Here is a 16,618-nt window from a genome sequence, read left to right as displayed (position 1 = left end):
CCAGAAGGGGCAGTGAGGCTTGCAAAGGCCTTACAGAAAGAGCAGCAGCTGAACAGGAACTGGGGTGCTGGTTCTGGGAAGCTGGGGCCTTCTGGGGCAGAGCCCAGAGGCCCAGTGTTTACAAAGCCCAGAAGCACCTGCCCCCAGACTGTGTTAGACACAGAGCAAATCGCTTGGAGCTCTTGGCACCATCCCTGGAGCTGGAAAGTTGGAGAGAAAGTCAGGATCACTTCTCCAGGGCTCAGAGCTCCCAGCTTTCCAGACAAACAGCCCAGCTATGGCCACTGGGAGGAGGTGGGGGACACAGAACAGGTTGAGTGGGTTAGATATTCATGTATTCATTTATTTATTCATTCATTCACTCCCAACTTCTCCATCTTTAAAATGGGAAAAGGAATTCCTTTGCTGTCTATTTGGAATGCATATAGTGGGGAAGGGTGGAGGAAGGGTTGTTATAGAGATCAAATGAGAGAATAAATTCAGTTATCATTTCATGTACACTAAGTAAGCACCTGCTATAATAAAAATAATAATGGACACTTACAGAGTGCTACTTTAATCCTTACAACCACTCTCTGAGGCAGCTGCTATTATTTCCACTTACGGATGAGGGAACTGAGGCTCAGAGAGAAAAATGTGCCCAGATCACATGGCTAGGCAGTGGTGGAGCTGGGATTTGAACACGAGCGGACAGGTGACTGGTCCTGTGCTCAGAGCCACAAACAGGGCCTACATCTTATCTCCGGCACTAGAGTGGGGGATCTTCAAAGTCAGGAATGATCATCTATTAACCTCTGAATCTGCAGTGCCTAGGCCACAGCCCAGGGTGTAGTAGCTGATCACTAAGTGTGGGTGGGCATCTTGAATATCTATAAAACAAGGTGAAATGAAGCAATCTGGTAGGCAGACAGGGAAGCAAATGGCACTGTGATGTAACAGGTAGGTCCCTACAAAGGACTCCCTGGAGTTTGTGCCGGGTCAGTGTATACCAGTCAGGGTATCAATGGCCCATCAATTTATTTATATTTAGAGGAGGGCTTATCTGCAAGGATGCAGATGTAGAAGAATCACAAGGGCGAGTATAGCAGCTTAGTGGCTGCTGAACTTTTCCCACAGGGAAGGGAGAGTTCTGCAGAGTGGACCACCTTAGGAGAAGCAGCGAGGAACAGGGCCAGCTCCAGTGCCCTTGCAAGGAGGGAAGCGTTCCCTCTCTCCTTCTGGTCTCCTTCCCAAACTCCCAGTTGGCCAAGAACCCACTGATGCCATCCACACAGATCAACCTCTTAGGTGCAGAGCAAATGGGGAAAGCTGGAGTATGGGTCTAAAAGGGAAAACAAAAGATATTCTGCACAGATGGGAAGGAGGTGCAGGTGTTTACTGGAAAGCAGAGCTGGAAAGGACATCCCGTCGAGGGAAAGGATGTGCAGTCACATTGTCCGGAAGGCTTGGAATACTTTGGTATATCAAAGGCATTGGGAATGAGAGATGGAGTGGTAGGAAATAAGATTAGAGAGAGAGGCAAGGACTGGGTCATGGGGAGATAAAGCAGGGGACTCTATTCTGCAGCACTGAGGAACCATGAAGGCATTTAAGCAAGGAAGTGACTAGCATGTATAAGTTTAACATATTATTCTTAATATTATATAAACACTTAAGGTGCCTGATATAAGATAGATGCTTTGCAAATGGTAGTTAACTACAACGGCCATTCCCCAGTGAGAAAGCAGACGCTAAGAGATTAAGGAAGGTCAGGCCATATTGCAAGAGCCTGGTCTTGCCAGAGTTCAGCTGCAGTTCACTCTTGATTTCTGTCCTGTAGGATGAAGCCAGCGTGATTGGCTACATGAAAGTGAGCTCTGTCTCTCTGTCCCATACGTAGGGTTTCCCCCGCATCAGATAAGCCCTGTGTAATCTAAATCCATTTTGATCTCAGCAGAGATCTATGTATACCTGCACACACTTAGAGCCATGGGCTGCAGACCTGGTGCTCCTGCTTGTGATTTGAGCCATGTTATCAATACTTACGAGGGTAAACTTGGGACATCAAAGCTATCCAGGTCGGAAAGGCTAATATTGAAATTCCAGACTTGCAGGCACAGCTCTGAAATTCCATGGCTCAGAATCAAGTTCCCATACAAAATCAAATCAAACATTTTCTTGACAGAGTTGTAGGGCTCTGGAGTGTGGGTGGGGTTTGCATTTAGGAGAAATTGGGGGCCCGCCCAGAATGGAATTCTGTGAAATTCTGGCTGAGGACAGTCTTTCGGTTAAAAGCTCTGTGTGACCCTAGTTGGAGTAAATATATTTTCGTGGCCCAGCGTTAATATCACAGAAATGTTTACAGTCTTTGGAAATAATACAATTCTGCTGCTCTCAAGAGGTAAGACCTGGAGATACCACCATTTGCCTTGCAAGGTAACATGAAAACTAGAGATAATGGACATAACTTTCTGAAACATAATAGGCTCTTAACACAAAGAGCTGTTTTCATAATTGGCCCTGCTCTTACTGTTCCATACCCTTCACCACCGCAAACATGCAGACAAATACAATACTCTGTGTAGATACCAAAGCATCTTTGTCTGCTTACCCCATTCACTTCAGTAAACCTTTGGAGAGTGCCTTTCACATGCTAGGTAGAATGTAAAGCTTATTTTGAGTGCAAAGATGAAAAAGATGGCACCTGAAGGAGATCAGTCTGGTCGTGGGTGGCAGATCCACTTAACTACTAGTTATAATACAATGCAGATGACTTAGAAGTGGGATATACCCAAGTCTGTGAATTCACAGGTAACAGAAGGAGTCATTCATCCTAGTAGCAATAGATTAGCTTTTGTGGATGAGCTGGACCTCCAATCCTTTCCCTAATGTAGTATAATAAATAGCAATGGATCTCAGAAACATAGGTTCAAATCCTGGTTCTGCCACTTTTTGAGCTGTGTTATCCCGAGCATATAACTTAACCTCACTGAATCTCAATTTCCTCGTCTGCAGAATGGGGATAATTAGAGGATCTACCTCATGGAAGTGTTGGAAGAAATAATGAGATATCCGTGTAAGGCACTTAGCACTGTTCCTTGTAAAGCTAACACAGAGTAGATTATTAAGCTACCATCATTTCAAAAAGGAATTAATTTAACCTTTCATCTTGAAAATGTAACATCCCTTCTTATTGTGCTGACATGCAATCAACTTAATTATATCTTACATCCATGTAATTCTTTTAACAATTGTATAGTAAGTTGAAACATACACAGTTGCCAATATTTGACCAATTTTGACCTACAAAATGGCAACTTCATAACAGCTTTTGAAAGCACCTTCTGAAATGTCTCATTTGATCTCTACAAGAATTTCGTGAGTGTGCTGGCACCTGTGGGCTGTCCTCCCACGGTCCTTTTCCAAAAGCTACTCCTCCCCCAGTTCACACAGACGCTGAGACACCATCATGTTCAATGGCCGCTGCTGTTTGCCAAGGGTAAGCATGTGGCCTAGTTGGACCGAACAGTTTCTTCTCTGAGATTTTTTTTTTTCTTATCTGAGTAGAGTCCTAGAGACTTTTGCTAGCCTTTCTCCAGTAACTGAAATGGTTCAGTATTAAACTCTGGAATAGTTGGTGGCTCTGTTTTCTACCATTCATTTAACTAATTAGCATATCTTGAACACCTTCTATGCTCCGGGCACTGTGTTGGGGGCAAGGGATTAACAAATGGATAAGATCCTTTCCCTCAATGAACTTTATTGTACTTGAAGGGTCTGAAACTAAGCGAGAAAACAAATCAGTTATGGCAAAGTGTGGTCAATGCTGTGCTGGGAGTATACGCGGAAAGAGCTAGGCTACATCGAGAGAGGAGGATGCAACCAATACACTGATAACTGCAGAGAAAACGTTGGAGGGAGCAGTAGTGGCATTTCAGTCCTTGGTTCCAGCAGGATCTGAGGCCATGCTCTCTTGCTCTCCTCCCAGCACCTTAGTGATTCAGCTTTCCTTGGATCTCATGTTATAGTTGAATTCAGTTCAGCTTCTATCATTTGCATTCAGAAGGACCCATTGTAAAATATAGCAATCTAGATGGGAGCATTTATTCTTTTCCCCCTAAAAATGAAACAGGTAAGGCTATGTTTGGAAAAGTGGGTCTGAAACCTAAGCCACGCAGATCCTTTTTGGATATGTAGCTTACGTACAAATCAGAAATAACTAATGTAATCTGGGACATTGCATGAGATTAAAGAAATAATTCATCAACTTTAGTTGGGTCATTGCTCTCATCACCATCTTTGACAGCTTTCTAATGTTCAACAATATGAAAAGATTGACAGGATCAGAGTATCTGGAAGTTGAAAAGAACTTTAGGGATCATGAAATCAGAACTCACTTTACAGATGTGGAGATGGAGTCCCAGGGCAGATACATGACATGTTCATTCAAAGTCACATAGCTTGAAGGCAGCCGGGTTAGAGTTGAACACAGGACTCCTGACTCTCAGTCCATGTTCAGGCTACCATTGACTCATTCATTCACTCATTCAAGAAACATTTTGAGTGTCTATTATATGTCAGGCCCTGTTCTAGGTGTTGGGGTCACAGTGGTTTCTGCCCTTATAGTTTCATTCTAACTGGGGGAAGACAGACAATAAACAAATAAATAGAAAATCTCATGGTACATGTTAGGAAGAACCTAAAACACGATAATATGAGAAAGTATGTGTGTATAGGGGGAGGAGTCATGTAATTCTAAATCAAACGGTCAGAGAAGTCTTCTCTGAAGATGTGCTGTTTAAATCAGGATCTGAATGGCTGGAGGAATCAGCCATGTGAAGATTTGAGGGAAGAATATTCCAAAGAGCGGTGACAGTTGGTTCAAAAGCCCTGAAATTTGAATGAATTTACTTATTCAAAGTACAGAAAGAGGGATAATGTGGCTGAGACACAGTGAGAAAAGGGGAATTAGGGATTGATATGAACGGAAATTGGAGAGGTCAGCAGGGGCTAGATTGCGGCTTTTGGGGCCAAGGTAAAGAACTGGGTTCTTATCCTAAGTGTAACAGAAAGCTATTTGGACAGTTTTAAAGAAAGAAGCAAAATGATTTAATTTCGAAGGTCAACAACTGACAAGTAAACCTGAAAAAGAATCAGTAGAAAACCTTTAAGGGCAGAGGCCATGGACTGCTGCTCAGTTGCTACACAGCTGGTTATCAAGTCCCCTTATTCCTCATTGATTAATCAATGTGGAGCAGCCTAACAAGTAATAATCACCATGATAGCAAACCCCAGAGAGGTAGCCAGAAACAGCCAAGAGGTTCATCCCAGCATTAAAAGTTACCAGGTCAACCCCCACCTGGAGCTGGACCTTCCATCCATTGGACCAGGAGGGGCATTTCCAGGCAGAGGGCAAGCATGTGGTCCAAAAGCTCAGAGATGGGAACATCACAGTGAGCTGGGAAGAGAGAGCAGGGGCCCTCAGATAGCATTTCATTTTGTAGGGGAGAAGTAGGTGTAAGGAAATATCACCATGTGAACAAGCGAGGAGGAAAAACAGACTGATTCATCCATTCCTTCATCCATTCACTTATTCAGACAAATCCTTATGGAGCCCAGTCTTCATGTAAAACTGTTCTAGGTACAAAGACATAACAATGAACAGAACAAAGATCCTGCCTGCAAGGAGCTCACATTCTAGTAGGAAAAGACTGACAGCAAATGAGAAATGTAACCGTATGCCAGGAGCAGGTAAGTGCTGTGGAGAAAAATAAAACAGTGTGTGTGTTTTGTCTGGGCATTTTGTTCCCTGCCCAGAGGGGCCTGGCTTACAGGGAAAGCAGGAGAGAAACGCAGCCCTTGCTCTGCCCAGCGGCTGGCTGCTTCCACACCGAGGAAGCCTTCTTGCTCTTTCTTGGCACAAATCACTGGGGTTGAATGTACAAGGGCAGGGGAGGGGAGGGTGAAGTCAGAGAGGTAACAGGCCCAGGTCGTTTAGAGCCTTATAAGCCATGTCAGAATCTTGGGTCTTACTCTGAGTGTGATGTGTTTGCTAGAACAATGGGAAGGAAAGTACAGGGAGAGGTGCCCTATGTTTGTTCCCAAACAACCCTACTTCATTCACCTGTCCCTGCCCCTGCCCTGCTTTGGCTAATACATCCTCTGCAGGTAGATAAAGAAATCAGAAACTTCCTCTCTCTAAAGAGACATCTACCAAACGTCCAACTCTCTTTTAGCCCCTTTACAGAAACCCCTCCAGAAATTTTTGAGTGTGATGGGGAGAGGGGTAAACTTACTATTTCCTTCAAACCTACTAACATCCAGTTTAACCCACTCTATCCCCAAGGTGGTCTTCTTGGTGGGAGGGCTCCAGGATGAAAGAGGAGATGCCAAGGAACTTGGTCTTGGATCTGCCCCTGTCTGTCTGTGTCCCCTTGGGCAAGTCAATTCCCCTCTCTGTGGGTGAGAGGAGAGTAGTAGCCGTATGGGGGCTCAGACTTCATTCTCTCTAAACTTATTTCCTACTCTAGCATTCCTTGAAGCCCCATCATTCTTTTCCTTTTCAAAGTGCCACCACCTCCAGGCTTTGAAATGTGTACGCTGTTGAAAACAAGGAGTAGGAGGTTCCAGGCGGTAGAGGGGAGGCAAGGCTGGGCGGGTGGCTGGTCCAACACCATGGAGGCTGGGCAGCTTGGGCATGGGGTCCCTCTCGGTGACTCGGGGCAAGTACTAGCTCTCTGTGCAGAGGAAGCTCTGACAGGCTAACGCAAACCAGATGTGCACCGGAGGGAGCAGAGCCTATTACAGAGTGTTGTGAAACGGCCCAGGGGAGGTAAATAAGCAAAAACAGGCCAGTTGCCTAGCAGCATGTACAACCAAACAAGCCCCAGCTCAGTTGGCATTGGCAGGGGCGGGACTGCTCTCTACAGCGGGGAAGAAAGAACAGGGAGGGTTTGAGCCTGATGGGGGCCTGCTCCCCAGCAGCCCTGCCCCACTCAAGACAGGCAGCTCCTGCTCTCAGGGGGGGCTTTGCACCCAGCCAGCCCCACAGGGCTGGGGAACTGGGATGAGGGAGGTACTGTGCCCACTGCTAAGCGCCGTGCTCTGGTGTATCCACCAGGCCAGGGAAGAGGGGGACCACAGCTAGAAAGATCTATTACAGCTGCACTGTGTGCCCACCTGTGCTTTACACGCCACATATTTCTTGAGTACCTACTTTGTCCCAGGCACCACGACTGACGCCAGGGATAGACAGAAAGGAACCAAGAGACACTCTGCTCTCCACCTATGGGAGGAGACATTGAAAGAGGAATCACGTAATCAAATGCACGGTTAGAAATTGTGATACGGACTATGAAGGAAAAGGAAGAGCAGCATGAGGCCGTGAAAGAGGGGGTTGGATTTCAACGGAGTATTCAGGGCAGGCCTCTCTTAGGAGGACAAACTGAGATGTAAAGGATAAGTAGGTGTTAACCAGGTGAAAAGAGGGGAAAGGGAGTCCCAGGAGGCTGGAACAGCAGGTGAGAGATCGCTGAGGCAGGAGAGAGCCTCTGCTTAGGAGGCAATGATAGAAGGGAGAGTGGGCCTGCAGAGGAGTCTGGTAAGGGGTGGTGAGTGGAGAGATACGCAGGGGCCAGACCACAATGGCCCTTACATGATAAGGATGGGGGTATAATTCTAAGTGCAATGAGAAACACTTGGCATTTATTTGTTGATAACATTGCGGAGGAGCTCTAATGATCAGATTTATGTTTTTAAAAGATTATTCCTGGGTACAACTTGGCAATTCTGAAAGGGAACAAGAGAGGGGACGAGAAGGCCGGTTAGGAGGCTCCTGCAATAATCCGAGCAAACATGTCAATGGCTTAGATTGAGGGCAGGAGAGCGGGAGATGAAGCAGCAGAGAAATTCAAGGTCCATTTTCCATTGACTCCAATATTACAAGTCAGGTATTATTATCTCACTTATAAAGGTTGCGTAATTTGCCCAGGTCACACAACTCCCTTGGAGGGGCAGTTCATAAAGGACAGATCTGGACTTGGAACTCAGATCTTCTGGACTCCTAAGCCCTTAATCTGTTCATAACCCTGCACCACCAAGACTGGTTTTCACCAATGACCTGCTAAGGATGCAGAGCTGAAGATGGTTGGCTCTGGGCAAGTGACGGGATAGAGTCACAGTAGCAAGGAGGGTATGTGTGTATGATGTCTCTGTGTGTGTGTGTGTGTGTGCGTGTGTGTGTGTGTGTGTGTGAGTGAGAGAGAGAGAGAGAGAGAGAAGAGGGGGAGGAGGAGGAGGAGGAGGAGGATGACAAGGCTGATGAGGAGGAGAAAGAGGAGAGGGCAGCAGGCAGAAGTGCTTGCACAGCTTCCCAGCACGTTTCCTGCCTCTGTGTGGCAGCTTTGCAAGGCATCTCTGGCTACTGTCAATTAGCTTTTTCCAGGCCAGTGTTTGCTTATCCCCAGCAATGATGGAGACACACACCCCCTCCTTAGGGGACGGTTGAAGCAGCTTTCACAGCTCAGCAACAAGCTGGTTTGGGAGTCAGGAGCTGGTGGTTACTTTATGGGTCCAGGCTTGGACCCCAGCTCTGCCTATGACCTTCGGCTGATTTATGAACTTTTTTCCATTTTCAGTTTGCTAATCTGCAAGATGGAAATAGTAATACCTGCATTGTAAGGTTAGTATATTTAAGGAGATATTGATGTTTAACTTAGTGCGTTCCACAGAAGAAGCACTCAATAAAGTGTGTCCATTTTTATCATGGTAGCTGAAGACCCTTGTCAGAATTAAACGAGGTCTGTACTCCACATCTGCAGTGGACATCTCCCATTCCTGCCATGTTCTGCTGTTCAGAAGAGCACTGGCCTGGGAGTTGGGAGACCTGAGCTCTCTTTCTGGCTCTGCTGCTGAATTGCTGTGTGACTTCGGGTGAGATCCTCTCCTCTCTGAGCTTTAGGTGCTCTCACCTACAAAATAAGGGGGTTGTACAGATAGGATTCTAACCCAGGGCATAGAAAACAGACCGTGCTATTTACTTGGCGCTGCTCTGGTGATGGAAGGAGGTGCAAGACCCAGACGATAACCTCAACATAAATGCTTTTGATTAAATGTGATTTTTTTCCCCTGAATGCTGTTTTTTTTTTTTTTTTTTTTTGGTGGTACACAGGCCTCTCACTGCTGTGGCCTCTCCCATTGAGGAGCACACACTCCGGACGCGCAGGCTCAGTGGCCATGGCTCACAGGCCCAGCCGCTCCGTGGCATGTGGGATCCTCCCGGACCAGGGCACGAACCCGTGTCCCCTGCATTGGCAGGCAGACTCTCAACCACTGTGCCACCAGGGAAGCCCTGAATGCTCTTTAACATCCCCAAGGAGTCTGCAGTTTGGGTAAATCTGTCCTACACGATAGAGTTGCCTATAGCCCCACATATGGGTCCTCTGGTCTCTTGTTCAACTTCTATTTCTTCCACTCAGAGACAGTTCTTCAACCACAAGATTGTAGGATATCTTTCCAGCTTTCAAAATTCCTTTGAGCTTTCACAGTGTTGGAGAAAGCAAAAAAAATAAGCAAAAGTGGAGTGCTAGAGTGAACCCCATGGTGCTGGGTTGGAGTTGGAGACATCAGCATAAACACTCATTTAATTTAATGAATATACACATGGAAAGAGATGCATGTACATGTAGGTTAGTAGACATACATATTTTCCTAGCTCTGTCTACTAAAATGGTCCAGAAGCAATGATACTCCAAAAGCAACAAGCTCAACTTAATGCCCAGGGCTTGGTTTCTAAATACCATTCTCCAATAAAAGAAATCAGGATTCCTTGGAGAAATACAAGATGAGCCTAGAGTGTCATATACTAGCAAAAAAAAAAAAAATGTGTTCAAAACTAAGCCAAAAAAGGATGGGGAATGTCAAAAGGACCCATGAACCAACCTGAAAAGAGCTCCCAGTGGCCAAGGCTAGAACAATTTGAAGAACAAAATAAAAATTGTATTAAATCGTACCCAAAGAATAAACTGTATTGTATTGAACACAAATAATAAAATAAATACCCATGAATCCATATTGGTATAGATAAATTATTAATTGAATAAATAAGTTGGGGGGAAAGGATCAATCTCCTTTACAGACCATTTCCCATAATGAGTGTAAGAGAAATGAGGGAAATAGAAAATCACCATGAGAACAGCACAGTAATAATTGTCTCAGGTAAGATCCACTGATGAAGGCTAAAATGAATGGATGAAACCTTAAGGAGAAACAAGATATTTTGCACAGCCTCAAATTATTTCCCCCTAAATATGTAATAATACTGTGGCGATTTTAACATATGTCCTAAATTCCTTGATACTCCTCTCTCCAGAGGTGGAACTTAATTCCCTGCCCTTGAGTGTGGGTTAGACTTAGTGATTCACTCAATTCTAGTGACTAGAGTATAGGAGGAAAAAAACAGCTTTGCAGTAGAGAAACCTGGCAGACACCACCTTATATAAGTGTTCCAGGTTAGCGTTACCAGGGATAAGTCATGTTGATGTGGGGTACCCACTGACAGGATGTAATGAGGTGGCAAATCATTTATGTGTATTTTTCCCTCAGATCCATAACCTCAGTCTAATCCTGAGAGAAACACCAAACAAACTGAAAATCATTCCGCAAAATCTCGTCTATCTTGATCAGTATCAAGATCAAGGTTATGAAAGACAGAGAAACTGTCACAGGTTGGAGGAGACTAAGGAGCCTGGAATGGTAGATTGGATCCTGGAACAGAAACAAGGACATAGGAGGAAAAACTAGAGAAATCTGAATCACATCTATAGTCTAGTTAATACTAATGGACCAGGGTTAATTTCTTAGGGTTGACAAATGTGCCTTGGTTATGTAAGATGCAACATCAGGGGAAGCTGGGTGAAGGGTATGTGGGAATCTGTACCATCTTTGTAACTTTTCTGTAAATCTAAAATTGTTCCAAAACAGAAAGTAAAAACAAAACCCTTTAGAGTGTAAACTCTTCTAGGGGAAAGGTCATACTGTATTTTTTTCTCTATCTTCTCAGAGTTCCAGCAGCATCAAATATTCTCAAGGAATTCTTGTAGAAAAGACTCTTTGGGAGGACAGAGTGTGTCCTAATCATAGCTGTATCCTCAGCATTAACTAGTGCTGGCATGCGAGAGATGAACGTGGCTCTGGGAGCCTGGAGAATGGGGTGCCAATTCAGGCTTCACAGTAAATGACTCTGTACACCTTAGGAAGCTCACTTCATCTGAGTCATATTCCTTTACTTATAAAGGTAAAGAAATGGGGATAAAAGCACTACTTGCCTTATAGGGTTATGAGGATTAAATGAGACAATGTATTGCGGGGAAAAGCTTTATAAATTGCAAAGCCCTGTGTTATTCATTGTTATATCAACACACAGATACTGATCAATCAGAAGTTCCACCTGAAAGGATCCGTGTTTCCCCAGCTCTCCACCTATGACACACCTATGCACAGAGTCAGAGCTGCAGCCTTCCCTTCCAGTGCTCACCTAATCCAGCTACCTGTCCGTACATATCCTAGATAAGTTAAGCACGTGAAAAGGTTCAGCCCTCTTTTCCTAATGTGGAAACTACAATTTTCATGCTCTGCTTGCTGCTGTTCATGTGCTGGCAAAGAGAAATGAGGAAATCCTGGCTGTTCCACAGCATCTAAGGCTTCGTAAAACTATAAAACTCTATAAAGTTGTAATATGGTGAGTAATAATAATAATAATGTCTACCATTTATGCTGGGGTTCTAAGGGTTATACGTGAACTAGTTTAATATTTCCAAGATTTTAGCCATTTTTCCTCCGTCTTACTTATTTCTGCCAGATATGAGTATCATTATCATCTCCAATCTGCTTTAACATGATTCAGTGTATATTCAGTGAGCTCTGTAAGTCTATGTTAGTTTATTTTATTCTACACCCTGGGATGTCTTGTTGCCCTAAGGAGGAAGACACACTCAGGTGGTATTTAGCCAGCATTTAGTCAGAGGTGTTTAATTAAGAGGTCACACTTCAGAGACAACATTTCAGTTATATTTCACTCCGTTTATCACCCAAAGTTTTGTTAATTAACATAACAGAGGTTAGAAATAGGTTTTTATTGATAAAATTAATGATTTTAAAGATATGCAGTTGGCTAAAATATTATGGAAGCAGTGGTCACTTCTGTATGAAGAGTACACAAGGATCTAGTGGGCTCTTTACTTTTCACTCTTTGCAAGTGTGGATGAGGCTTGATTCTAAAACACTTTGAGTACAGCTACTGATGTAGAGCATTCTGATTGTCTGACACTATGGCGGCCATGAAAATGGGCTTCTCAGATCACTCACTGACTGCATGAAGCCTAAGAGCCCTCACCTCTGGGCTCTGCAATCTATCACCGCATTAACACCTGAGCCATGCTCCCACCTGCTGTTCCCAGCCCATGACTGCGCACACCAGGAATACTAAGATAGGCTGGTTGTGAGGAGATGACAGATGAGTACCATTGGCTCAGGACTCCCAGCAACTTTGCCAAACTTCCCTTGGGACTGCCCTATCATCTAAGACACTTCCACCCAACTTTCCTTCCTTCATTTTCTCTCCTTCATTTAGGGTCAGATCAGCATCAGTGTCTAACACTTTCCTCTCAGGATCCCCCAGCGCCTTCCCTAGGAGCTTTTCTCTCACACATTTAAATTTCCCTAATAAATCATCACACATTTAAAACTGGACAGCTACATGTAAAAGAATGAAATTAGAATACTCCCTAACACCATATACAAAAATAAACTCAAAATGGATTAAAGACCTCAATGTAAGGCCAGACACTATAAAACTCTTAGAGGAAAACATAGGCAGAACACTCTATGACATAAATCACAGCAAGATTCTTTTTGACCCACCTCCTAGAGAAATGGAAATAAAAACAAAAATAAACAAATGGGACCTAATGAAACTTAAAAGCTTTTGCATAGCAAAGGAAAACATAAACAAGACGAAAAGACAACCCACAGAATGAGAGAAACTATTTGCAAACAAAGCAAAGGACAAAGGATTAATTTCCAAAATATACAAACAGCTCATGCAGCTCAATATCCAAAAAACAAACAACCCAATCCAAAAATGGGCAGAAAACCTAAAAAGATATTTCTCCAAAGAAGATATACAGATTGCAAACAAACACATGAAAGGATGCTCAACATCACTAATCATTAGAGAAATGCAAATCAAAACTACAATGAGGTATCACATCACACCAGTCAGAATGGCCATCATCAAAAAATCTACAAACAATAGATGTTGGAGAGGTTGTAGAGAAAAGGGAACCCTTTGCACTGTTGGTGGGAATGTAAATTGATACAGCCACTATGGAGAACAGTATGGAGGTTCCTTAAAAAACTAAAAATAGAACTACCATATGATCCAGCAATCCCACTCCTTGGTATATATCCAGAAAAGGCAAAAACTCTAATTCTGATGAAACTAGGGGCAGGACAGGAATAAAGAGGCAGATGTAGATAATGGACTTGAGGACATGGAGAGGGGGAAGGGTAAGCTGGGACGAAGTGAGAGAGTAGCATTGACATATACACACTACAAAATGTAAAATAGATTGTTAGTGGGAAGCAGCTGCATAGCACAGGGAGATCAGCTCGGTGCTTTGTGACCACCTAGAGGGGTGGGATAGGGAGGGTGGGATAGGGAGGGTGGGAGGGAGACGCAAAAGTGAGGGGATATGGGGATATATGTATATGTATAGCTGATTCACTCTGTTATACAGCAGAAACTAACACAACAATGTAAAGCAATTATATTCCAATAAAGATGCTAAATAGAAAAATAAATAAATCCACTTTGTGTCTGCTTCTCAGAGGACCCAGAACGGTATAAGTGGCACTCAGAGTGCTCTGAAGAAACAGACAGTAAAATTGGGAGTTGAGATGGGCTCATCCCCCACATGGCAGGAGAAGGGGACAGAGACATGGCTGCTAGGTGAGGCACAGATGGTCCCCGGAATCAAGTGGTGGTCTCACTAAAAAGATTTCATCAGTGGTGACCTGAAAAAATGTCCTGGTGGAGTGAAACGCTGTGGCAGGTTCAGTGATGTAAACATTTGAAAAACAAGGGAGCACAAGGCCTAAAAGACTAGGGAGTTGGCTGGTTACTCCTAAGTTGCATTAATATCCAAAAGAAGGATAATGAGAGGGTGAGGGTATTTAACAAGCAATTAGTGCCCAAGTATGAGAGTCATCAGGCCTCTATGGCAGCCTGCACAGAGGCCCTCATCACCTGTGACTGAAGGGCAACTCCAATCAAAGGGCATGCTGAAGCCCTAACTGTGAGAACTGCAGAGTTCCAGATATGTTTGAATGCTTAGTCAAGGAAGATCTGTTACTTGAAGGACAGAGTCCTGGTGTGAAAACCTGGGACCCTGAAATACGGGACAGGGACATCTGGATGGGTCCCTCTGAAGATGTTGACTCTGCTGACTTCCAAGCCAATATCTAGGGTTAAATCTCCACATAACTCAGCTGGAGGTATGCTGGGTCTCGTAAGAGAGGAAAGAGACCACACACTTAAAAAGTTGCAAGAATGAGCTGTTATGTACCAACAGGAGCCAAGGGACTACCCCTGAGACTGGATTTTGAGGATGCTTGATCAAGGAAGCCAGAAAGCAAGACTGGATAAGCACGAATTCATTCACTTGGGGGCACATTCTGGGGACATGGGGCTTAATGTTCCAGGAAGGACACAAGGATGGGGCAAACTCACCCTAGGAATGGCTGTTTAGAAGCCTGGAAAAATGATGGTCAACTCTCAGGGAAGTGGAACTGCCAGAAGCGTCCTGGCAAATGGTAGAGGAAGGAGTAGAGGGGCTGAGAGATGAGGCACGCTGGAATTCCCACAATATATAAGGCCAGAAGCTCCACCTGAAGACACGCTATTCCCCAAGGCCAGCAGGAGTGCACTGGTGGGAGGAGCACAGCATTGCTAAGTGCAGAGGTAGCCTCCTCTGCAGGGCAGGCATAATTGCCAAGAGGCCATCACAGAGATGGGCTCTTTAATAGCCCCAGGGGATGATGTCCCACACACCCAAATAATGGAGGTCCGGTGGTGGTGCTTAACCACCAGAAGCCAGGACACCACAATTACTGCAATGACTAACAAGGTCAGAGAGGTAACCAAGGGAAATTGACCCACGGGGAGCTGAGGAGATGGTTAATAGCATGTGATGTCCATAGGGGAAAATAGATGAACAGTCAGCAAGGATGATGCTTAATATCCAAGAAAAACAAGCATGGAGGGGCAAGAGGTTGAGGGCTGTCACTCTCATAAAAAGCCATGATCCTTGCTCAGTTCCATACCTGAGCCAATTTTCAGATCCAGAACTCATTGGTGCAGAAGTGGCTGGGTTCCCCGGAGGAAACACCCTGTAGCACCATGACAAGCACATAGTGTGATGCTCTCCCCAATCCCTTCCTAAATGGACCTATGACCATTTACTTGGGTGACTATTCTGGGGAAAGGGGGAATATCAGGATTGGGTGGATTATTGGTTACAGGGTCTGACTTAATATCAATATCCAGGGGTCTAAACTGTCATCAGAGCCCCCCTGTTAGAGTGGGGGCCTGTGGGCGGGGCCATATTCTTGCACTGGCCATGTGACCAGTGTAGCCATATAAATTCATACTCAGAAGGGCCCGCACACAGGGTTAATGCTCTACGATTGCTGCCTTGAAACTCTTAATAATTTAACTTTGAATTTGTTTCGTTAAGTGAAGTCTAATGGGACTGTGGACCCCAGCATGACCCCCACTCACCACTGCCTCCTCAGGACAAGTCCTCTGCCACCTGCTTCCCTGCTCGCTTGCCCTCCAGGGCCCACCCAGCCTTCCCCTCCACGTCCTGAAATCACTGCGGTCCTCCAACCTGAGAGAGAACTGAGTGTGGGCAGAGGAAAGGTCAGCTCTCAGCATCACATAGCATCTGAAGGCAGGGCATGGAAGCAGCTGTCGCTGTCTTGGGCTGGAAGTACCATAGTATACCTGGTGGGTGACAGGTCAGAGGTGTGTCTTGACAGAGGCAGGCCTCTTGCTCACCCCTGATCTTGGTACCAACCATGTCCTGGGGCAAAGGTTTAAAGATCCCTGGGGGTTGCTTCTCTGCCATGAGCTGGGGTGGCAGGCCTTGAGAAGTTAAGACACCAATTCAACCCTGCCCCTTAGCAGGACATGGTGCATCAATCCAGTGGCTGGCAAGAGGGGGAACCCTGCACCATCAGGCTAGAGTGAGGCAGTGTGCATCCTGCTTTCAAGAATGGCTTGCACTCAACTGCAAGGATCTCCATACCCACAAAACCTGTATCATCTGGCTCCATGTCTCGGGGGGATCCTTTTTCTTTCCTTTTAACCTTCCTGAGTCTGGCTTATATGTGCCTCTTGTGGCCATCTTGAAGCACCCTTAGGGATAAGCTATGAAATACAAATGAGTAATTTTGGTGATTCTGTCTACAGGTTGAATACCCTGATATTTGCATTGAAAGCTGGCATGACGAATGGTAAAATTAATGCTAATCATTTCAAGTTTTTATTTACTTACATTAAATAGCAAAGAAAAACACC

Source organism: Kogia breviceps, chromosome 1 (genome assembly GCF_026419965.1).
Source record: "Kogia breviceps isolate mKogBre1 chromosome 1, mKogBre1 haplotype 1, whole genome shotgun sequence".
Classification (NCBI taxonomy): domain Eukaryota; kingdom Metazoa; phylum Chordata; class Mammalia; order Artiodactyla; family Physeteridae; genus Kogia; species Kogia breviceps.
Note: the sequence above shows the minus strand (reverse complement) of the source record.